Source organism: Biomphalaria glabrata, chromosome 15 (genome assembly GCF_947242115.1).
Source record: "Biomphalaria glabrata chromosome 15, xgBioGlab47.1, whole genome shotgun sequence".
NCBI lineage: Eukaryota > Metazoa > Mollusca > Gastropoda > Planorbidae > Biomphalaria > Biomphalaria glabrata.
Genome location: NC_074725.1, coordinates 14,031,163 through 14,041,506, shown reverse-complemented (window position 1 = coordinate 14,041,506; position 10,344 = coordinate 14,031,163). Strand labels below are relative to the sequence as shown.

Genomic DNA, 10,344 nt, shown 5'->3' with positions numbered 1-10,344 from the left:
TTATATAGTAAAAAAAAAAGGTCTACTTAGGCGAGTGGTCTGTAGATCTACTAGTCTACTAACATATGTGTGTTGGACTAACTGTTAGATTCATGACTTTGTTTTCATCACTGGTAACGAATGATGCACAGGTAAGACCAGAGCTTGTTATTTTTTATTTGGTTTGATCTTCTATACGCTCACGTAGAGCACTGGAATATGTAATTGTAGCACTCAGTGGTAGCCTGTTTGCTATGCAGACTAAATATATAGGCCTAAGGCCTACCTAGTAAAAGCCATCTGATAAATAAAACTGAATTTTTCGTTGACAATTTTTTTTTTTAGTAGAGCAAAGCCCAGAGTGACGTTTCGTGATTTAAAAACATTTCAGTGATAATAAATGAAGGCCAAACTTTTATAGATCTAATTCTCAGAACTGATCAATTCCTTCTATAGGCTTAAATTTTTGTCGTAGTCAAAAACGTGATATTTGAATAATTTATTTCGATAATATTTTTTCATTCTCTTATCGAGCTGAAATTTTACACAAAAGCTAGTGATATCTTCAAACTCATAAAGATATTTCATTAGTTATCGAATTAATTAAAGTTCATGTCTTAGGATAGATGGATAAAGACTAACCAAAAGATGGCAGACATTTAATTTTCGCTTCATTTTGATGTTATTTATCGTTCTAGATCTATATATTTATGCTTTAATTTTTATTATATCCGGTGAGCTAAGTTGTTAGATCGTCGTGCCAATAACGTGAATATCGTGGGTTCGATCCCCTTACTGGCCCATTTTCTTTTTCTTCTAAACTCTACAAAGAATAAAGGGGATTACTTCAACTTATACCACCACATCAGCCAAGTACAATTTCTTTCCCTTGTTAGAAATACCAAACAAAATAATTAATTACCAATAGTTAATTTTAAAAAGTAAAGTTACCCTTTCAGACATTGCGACCTATTGGGCAGATGATATTAAGGTTATCTGTTCCCTTGGCCACCGATTAACGAGCAGGGTGTCACGTGGCCAGCACAACGTCCACCACATTTACTTCTCCTCTAAAGTCAGGCACCTATTACAGTTGGGTAGACTCAGGAGCGCCCTAGAAATCCCGAAAATCAAAAGCCTTCTTCACTGAGATTCGAACCCAGGATTTCAGGTTCAGAAGCCAAGCGCTTAACCACTCTGCCACCGCGACCCCATTAGTTAACTAACTGGTTAGTTTTTTTTTTCTTGTTATGTAACGTAAAAGAAATAAGCGTGCACAATTTCATCTTAATACGAGAATGGGTGTGGGAGAAATAACGTGTACAAACATTTGACCAGACTGTCAGACAGTGTGAGTTGATAGAAGGTTTGTCAAAATCAAAATCAGCGCAATGAAACAAAAAGCTGGTCGCCACTGGTATAGCTGAGGTAGGCTTTAGGAAAAGTTAGTCGCCACTGGTATAGCTGAGGTAGGCTTTAGGAAAAGTTAGTCGCCACTGGTATAGCTGAGATAGGCTTTAGGAAAAGTTAGTCGCCACTGGTATAGCTGAGATAGGCTTTAGGAAAAGTTAGTCGCCACTGGTATAGCTGAGGTAGGCTTTAGGAAAAGTTAGTCGCCACTGGTATAGCTGAGATAGGCTTTAGGAAAAGTTAGTCGCCACTGGTATAGCTGAGATAGGCTTTAGGAAAAGTTAGTCGCCACTGGTATAGCTGAGGTAGGCTTTAGGAAAAGTTAGTCGCCACTGGTATAGCTGAGGTAGGCTTTAGGAGAAGTTAGTCGCCACTGGTATAGCTGAGGTAGGCTTTAGGAAAAGTTAGTCGCCACTGGTATAGCTGAGGTAGGCTTTAGGAAAAGTTAGTCGCCACTGGTATAGCTGAGGTAGGCTTTAGGAAAAGTTAGTCGCCACTGGTATAGCTGATAGGCTTTAGGAAAAGTTAGTCGCCACTGGTATAGCTGAGGTAGGCTTTAGGAAAAGTTAGTCGCCACTGGTATAGCTGAGGTAGGCTTTAGGAAAAGTTAGTCGCCACTGGTATAGCTGAGGTAGGCTTTAGGAAAAGTTAGTCGCCACTGGTATAGCTGAGGTAGGCTTTAGGAAAAGTTAGTCGCCACTGGTATAGCTGAGGTAGGCTTTAGGAAAAGTTAGTCGCCACTGGTATAGCTGAGGTAGGCTTTAGGAAAAGTTAGTCGCCACTGGTATAGCTGAGGTAGGCTTTAGGAAAAGTTAGTCGCCACTGGTATAGCTGAGGTAGGCTTTAGGAAAAGTTAGTCGCCACTGGTATAGCTGAGGTAGGCTTTAGGAAAAGTTAGTCGCCACTGGTATAGCTGAGGTAGGCTTTAGGAGAAGTTAGTCGCCACTGGTATAGCTGAGGTAGGCTTTAGGAGAAGTTAGTCGCCACTGGTATAGCTGAGGTAGGCTTTAGGAGAAGTTAGTCGCCACTGGTATAGCTGAGGTAGGCTTTAGGAGAAGTTAGTCGCCACTGGTATAGCTGAGGTAGGCTTTAGGAGAAGTTAGTCGCCACTGGTATAGCTGAGGTAGGCTTTAGGAGAAGTTAGTCGCCACTGGTATAGCTGAGGTAGGCTTTAGGAGAAGTTAGTCGCCACTGGTATAGCTGAGGTAGGCTTTAGGAGAAGTTAGTCGCCACTGGTATAGCTGAGGTAGGCTTTAGGAGAAGTTAGTCGCCACTGGTATAGCTGAGGTAGGCTTTAGGAGAAGTTAGTCGCCACTGGTATAGCTGAGGTAGGCTTTAGGAGAAGTTAGTCGCCACTGGTATAGCTGAGGTAGGCTTTAGGAAAAGATGATTAGTAAAAAAAAAATGCACTCCAGTAAAATCGAGTGACTAGCAACTGATTTTCTGTGACCTGCAATTCCATGATACGGTACAGTCAACCTCAAGGCACTCATGGATGAAATCTATAAGATAAGAAAAGATAAGATAAGATAAGAAGATATTGTTTGCTATTGATCAAAATGATCATTATGCTCCTCCTAGTTTTGATAACTTCATTTTGACTGACTAGGACATACACATTGTTACACATTGGCTAAACTACAAATAGATTGGATAACAGAATTATGTGCACATACAAATGATACAATACACAAATGTAAACGCTTTATTCAATGTCTTAAAGTATAATAACTAAATACATTATAGCTTTATACAGCGCTACTTTCATGCTTATAGCATGCTCAGAGCGCTATGGTTCAATCTCATTGGTGGACCCGTTGGGGGGAGGGAGTATCTGGGAGAAGATTTCCCGTGTTTCCTTTAGACGCTCAACCTCAACACTGCCCGAGTCGGGTGTCGAACTTCGAGCCCCAATCTTATATACAATCATAGTCACAAAATTCCGCCCTTACCAAAACAAGCTGTTAATATACCTTATTAATAGCGTACAAAGTTACTAGCTTAGATTGTGTACAATAGTAGATTCAGTATCAGGTCAAGAAGGAATGCAACAAAAATACACAGGTCCAACACTACCTGGACTACCATCAATGACATTAATGCATAAAGCGAAATTAAGAAGCAAATTTATAAATGCAGATGGAAGTAACAATGATACATAAAGTTATAACATTAAAAAAAAGGTGCAAAATTAAATATATATATATATATATATATATATATCTTGAACCTTAAGTTCATGACCAATGACTACTAGGCCTCCATATCATACAGACAAGTCTGTTCGATCCGATTTACACATGGCTAATAACGATTTAAGGTAAGAGGAAAAAAATAAGAATGTGGTAACTCTGTTTGTATATAAGATTGTAAACAACTTTTGAGATAATCTTAGGTGTAAGATTTGAGGAATTCTATGTTTGGAACATTTCCTATCAACAAATCGAATGGTCCATTATCAACAACTATAGCTTCAACTGTTTCATTGAAATAAGGGGAGTTAATATGTACTATAGCGGTCGGGTAACTTTTGACCTGCCCCCCCCCCCACAAAACCTTGTACTTTGCATTGTGTACTGATGGGGCCTCACAAGTTTTGCTAAAAGTACACATTTCGTGTCCCGTGTATCGCGTAGGGAAACGATGTGATTCCCGTTAACTATTGCAGGGTGAAAGACTCTCAGCTAAGCCTCCTACGGGAGCCACAACATCATTCTTCCAGTTCTCTCTTCGCCTTGCCTCTCTACAATACTTCGCTATGTGTCCCATTTTCTACAGTTGAAGCATCTCACTTCACTTCTCTGGGCCGATGACTGATTTAGTCTATAATCATTTTGTTCTCTGTATATCTCTGTCTTGTGGTGGACTACGCTGTTGTGCCGTTTCTTTCTTTGTGAATCGTGCTGTTGTAGAGACTGTTGCTGCGGCGGCAAATTCGATTTCTTGACTGTCCTCAACCTTTTCTAGTATTTCGCCTGGATGTGCTGCTACATAAGTTTGACACAGTTCCATAACGGTCTCCACACTTCACGGTTTTCTTTCTTGTAGGAAAGCAAACAGATGCTTCCAAGCTGTTGATATGATTTTGTCCACGATGACAAACTGTTTCAGACTCTCGAAGGATTCTTCAATTCCTGACGCTTGAAACCATTTTTCGAAAATTATTTTCATATCAGAAACAAATTGCTTCATGTTGCCGTCTGATGGTGGTTTTAGCTCATGAAACTTCTGTCGGTAGTCGTCCTAGCTGTATTGATAGAAATCAAGTAATGTTTTCTTAAGGATGGCATAGTTCGCTACCTCGTCATCGCTTAGGACTTGTAGTGCGTCGAGGGCCTTTCCTCCGACCAGACTGAGAAGTTGTATGGCCCATTCGTTTTGTGGTTCTTTTTCAAGTTTCATCAGCTTTTCAAATCTGTTGATAAACGTATCCATCTTATCCGTGCCTTCCACACATTTTTGTCTTTTTGTTTGGGACGTATTTCTTTTCCTCGTGTCTCTATCTCCTTGCTCATCAATAGTCTTTCCTTTACTCTCTTTTCAATTGCAGCGATCATGGCCTTCGATTCTTCATCATCTATTTTTATTTTGGCTGCTACTTGTTTCTCTTCTAGTTTCCACTTAAATCTCACCTCTTCTTCCTGCATTGCCATCTTTCGTTCTTCTACTTTCGCCCTTTCTCTCCTTTCTTCCTCTTCTACTTTCGCCCTTTCTTCCTCTTCTACTTTCGCCCTTTCTTCCTCTTCTACTTTCGCCCTTTCTTCCTCTTCTACTTTCGCCCTTTCTTCCTCTTCTACTTTCGCCCTTTCTTCCTCTTCTACTTTCGCCCTTTCTCTCCTTTTTTTCTCTTCAACTTTCGCCCTTTCTTCCTCTTCTACTTTCGCCCTTTATCTCCTTTCTTTCTCTTCTACTTTCGCCCCTTTCTTCCTCTTCTACTTTCGCCCTTTCTCTCCTTTTTTTCTCTTCAACTTTCGCCCTTTCTTCCTCTTCTACTTTCGCCCTTTATCTCCTTTCTTTCTCTTCTACTTTCGCCCCTTTCTTCCTCTTCTACTTTCGCCCTTTCTTCCTCTTCTACTTTCGCCCTTTATCTCCTTTTTTTCTCTTCTACTTTCGCCCTTTCTTCCTGTTCTACTTTCGCCCTTTCTTCCTCTTCTACTTTCGCCCTTTCTTCCTCTTCTACTTTCGCCCTTTCTTCCTCTTCTACTTTCGCCCTTTCTTCCTCTTCTACTTTCGCCCTTTCTTCCTCTTCTACTTTCGCCCTTTCTTCCTCTTCTACTTTCGCCCATTCTTCCTCTTCTACTTTCGCCCTTTATCTCCTTTCTTTCTCTTCTACTTTCGCCCCTTTCTTCCTCTTCTACTTTCGCCCTTTCTCTCCTTTTTTTCTCTTCTACTTTCGCCCTTTCTTCCTCTTCTACTTTCGCCCTTTATCTCCTTTTTTTCTCTTCTACTTTCGCCCTTTCTTCCTGTTCTACTTTCGCCCTTTCTCTCCTTTCTTTCTCTTCTACTTTCGCCCTTTCTCTCCTTTCTTCCATTCTAGCATCTCTCTCCTCGTTCTGTCTTATGATTTTAACAACCCACTCGTCTAACTCTTCTCTCTGGTAGCCCAGACTCTTCCCCCGTTTCGTATAGTTTTAATAAGTCGCTGTATGCTCTTTAGGCCATCTTAAGGACGTAGGTTTGTTCTTATAATTTATGAGAAGAGTCTTAGTCCCTGAGTTAATTAGTTTCAATTTCCCGTTATTTTTATTTAAAGGCAGTAGAGCTTACTGCTAGCTAGAAGATAATAGATAACAAATCTCCTCGTTCATGTCAAAGGTTTGACACGTCAGTAGTACTATAAGGATGAAACACTAGCGGATCCAGAACTTTGGAGTGGGGGGGGGCGATTTTTTTCCAAACCCTAACCCTAACGCCAAGTAAACCCTAACCCTATGCATAAACGTGTGTACAGAACACACACACACATACACATATATATATATATATATATATATATATATATATATATATATATATATATGAGAATTTTAAAAAGCAGCATTTCTCAACCTTCGGCGAAAAAGTGGGGCAACGCTATTAGGTTCCCTAGTGGGGTTTGGGGCAAAGCCCCGACGACAAAAGCGTTTTCTTGCATTCTTCACTGCAGAAACGCATTCTCCTGACATCTACAGCTCATCATTCATTAATGAAGTTCGGGGCGAAGCCCCGACGCTAAAAGCATTTACTTGTATTCTTCACTACAGAAACGCATTCTCCTGAATCTACAGCTTATTATTCATCAATGAAGTTCGGGGCGAAGCCCCGACGCTAAAAGCATTTCCTTGTATTCTTTACTGCAGAAACGCATTCTCCTGACATCTACAGCTCATCATTCATTAATGAAGTTCGGGGCGAAGCCCCGACGACAAAAGCATTTTCTTGTATTCTACACTGCAGAAACGCATTCTCCTGACATCTAAAGCTTATTATTCATCAATGGAGTTCGGGGCGAAGCCCCGACGACAAAAGGTTTTCTTGCATTCTTCACTGCAGAAACGCATTCTCCTGACATCTAAAGCTTATTATTAATCAATGGAGTTCGGGGCGAAGCCCCTACGCCAAAAGCGTTTTCTTGCATTTTTCACTGCAGAAACGCATTCTCCTAACATCTACAGCTCATCATTCATTAATGAAGTTTGGGGCGAAGCCCCGACGCTAAAAGCATTTACTTGTATTCTTTACTGCAGAAACGCATTCTCCTGACATCTACAGCTCATCATTCATTAATGAAGTTCGGGGCGAAGCCCCGACGACAAAAGCATTTTCTTGTATTCTACACTGCAGAAACGCATTCTCCTGACATCTAAAGCTTATTATTCATCAATGGAGTTCGGGGCGAAGCCCCGACGACAAAAGGTTTTCTTGCATTCTTCACTGCAGAAACGCATTCTCCTGACATCTAAAGCTTATTATTAATCAATGGAGTTCGGGGCGAAGCCCCTACGCCAAAAGCGTTTTCTTGCATTTTTCACTGCAGAAACGCATTCTCCTGAAATCTACAGCTCATCATTCATTAATGAAGTTCGGGGCGAAGCCCCGACGCTAAAAGCATTTTCTTGTATTCTTCACTACAGAAACACATTCTCCTGACATCTACAGCTTATTATTCATCAATGAAGTTTGGGGCGAAGCCCCGACGACAAAAGCGTTTTCTTGCATTCTTCACTGCAGAAACGCATTTTCCTGACATCTACAGCTCATCATTCATTAATGAAGTTCGGGGCGAAGACCCGACGCTAAAAGCATTTTCTTGTATTCTTCACTACAGAAACGCATTCTCCTGAATCTACAGCTTATTATTCATCAATGAAGTTCGGGGCGAAGCCCCGACGCTAAAAGCATTTCCTTGTATTCTTTACTGCAGAAACGCATTCTCCTGACATCTACAGCTCATCATTCATTAATGAAGTTCGGGGCGAAGCCCCGACGACAAAAGCATTTTCTTGTATTCTACACTGCAGAAACGCATTCTCCTGACATCTAAAGCTTATTATTCATCAATGGAGTTCGGGGCGAAGCCCCTACGCCAAAAGCGTTTTCTTGCATTTTTCACTGCAGAAACGCATTCTCCTGACATCTACAGCTCATCATTCATTAATGAAGTTCGGGGCGAAGCCCCGACGCTAAAAGCATTTTCTTGTATTCTTCACTACAGAAACACATTCTCCTGACATCTACAGCTTATTATTCATCAATGAAGTTTGGGGCGAAGCCCCGACGACAAAAGCGTTTTCTTGCATTCTTCACTGCAGAAACGCATTTTCCTGACATCTACAGCTCATCATTCATTAATGAAGTTCGGGGCGAAGACCCGACGCTAAAAGCATTTTCTTGTATTCTTCACTACAGAAACGCATTCTCCTGAATCTACAGCTTATTATTCATCAATGAAGTTCGGGGCGAAGCCCCGACGCTAAAAGCATTTTCTTGTATTCTTTACTGCAGAAACGCATTCTCCTGACATCTACAGCTCATCATTCATTAATGAAGCTCGGGGCGAAGCCCCGACGACAAAAGCATTTTCTTGTATTCTACACTGCAGAAACGCATTCTCCTGACATCTAAAGCTTATTATTCATCAATGGAGTTCGGGGCGAAGCCCCGACGACAAAAGGTTTTCTTGCATTCTTCACTGCAGAAACGCATTCTCCTGACATCTAAAGCTTATTATTAATCAATGGAGTTCGGGGCGAAGCCCCTACGCCAAAAGCGTTTTCTTGCATTTTTCACTGCAGAAACGCATTCTCCTGACATCTACAGCTCATCATTCATTAATGAAGTTCGGGGCGAAGCCCCGACGCTAAAAGCATTTTCTTGTATTCTTCACTACAGAAACACATTCTCCTGACATCTACAGCTTATTATTCATCAATGAAGTTTGGGGCGAAGCCCCGACGACAAAAGCGTTTTCTTGCATTCTTCACTGCAGAAACGCATTTTCCTGACATCTACAGCTCATTATTCATCAATGGAGTTCGGGGCAAGGCCCCGACGCCAAACGTGTTTTCTGGCATTTTTCACTGCAGAAACGCATTCTCCTGACCTTTTCAATAATATTGTACTTGAAAGATATTCTAATATGAATTTATAGGCCCTTAATACATTGCAAATAAAACCGATTTGTTCCTTGAAAAGATAAGATACCCCACATATTTAGATTTTGGCTTTGAGGATCGCCGCCGAAAAAAAAATTATTCGATAAATAATATTCAATAACATTGTGGTGTAGGTTGTGAGTTATAGTCCCAAATTTATTTAACTAGAAAAATATCTGATTGAGTAAAGGTTGGGAAAAGGCGACTATAAATGTATTTTTTCCGGTTTAGAACTCATCTCAATCATGATTCTTATACTGAAAAATTTCGTTTGAATTCTAACTTTCCAATGCAAAGTCTTTCTTAAAATAATTATGATAAATTCATGTAAAATGACATAAACTCTGGAAATGGGAGGGGCGGTAGAATGAAAACGATTAATCCTCGCTCCTTTAATAATTTCTGCTAAAGATTGCATTTGGCATTAAAAAAAAAAAAAGTAGGGCGACTCGATATGAGAATTTAATTTGTAGTATATATAAATTATATTAGTGGCAGATTTTTTACATTTTGTAATTTCAAAACTATAATACTAAAAGAAAAAGTATTGGTTTGTCCGATGGGGGAAATGCAATTGCATATATCGCCCTTCCCACCTGGTGCAACCTTTTTTCATTTAAATTTACTAATGATAAAATTTGAGATTAGAGTATGGTACGACATAATATACAATGGGTTCACATATCAATACGTAGTTTATATTATATAGATATTCAACCAATTTTGTTCACAAACTATGATTCTCCATAAAAATAGGACCTCCCCCCCCCCCACTCAGAGGGCTAGAGTGGGAAGGGCAGTACATGCAATCGCCCTCTACCCAACCCCACCGAATCGACCAAGAAACCAGAAAGGGAGCGACATAATATAAAATTTATAGATTAATTCAACTAATTTTGTTCACAAACTATGATTTCTCCATAAAAGTAGGACCGCCCCCCCCCCACTCAAATGGTTTAGGTGGGAAGGGCAGTAGAGGTATTCGCCCCCCCCCCCCAGCCCCCCCAAATGGGAAACAGGGAACGACATAATATAAAGATCGTTTAAAATATCAATAACAAGTTTTAATCATATATATATTTAATTGATTCTTTTAGCCAGCTGTGCTTTCTACAAATAAATTGGACTGATTGATACCATTGGGGCTTGATAGCATTGCCCCTCACGACCCCACCAAATCGGTCAACATACTAGAGGAAGGGCGAAATAATAAAAAAAAGGGCGAAATATAAATAATAAGTATATATTATTAACATAAGTAATAAATTTGTATACAAATTGTGTGAATTCTATACTAAAATTCGTCCGCCCCCCCTTCGGG

At 40.3% G+C, this 10,344-nt stretch overlaps 1 protein-coding gene across 2 annotated transcripts in view; it reads left to right on the top strand.

Moving 5' to 3' along the window:
* Positions 1 to 10,344, top strand: part of LOC106055667 (polypeptide N-acetylgalactosaminyltransferase 11-like) — a 46,132-nt gene continuing 35,788 nt past the window's right edge. For both annotated transcript variants that reach the window (XM_056013184.1, XM_056013183.1), the window contains exon 1: positions 1 to 131. The gene's annotated coding sequence lies outside the window, so the exon portion shown is untranslated. The remainder of the gene's footprint in view (positions 132 to 10,344) is intronic.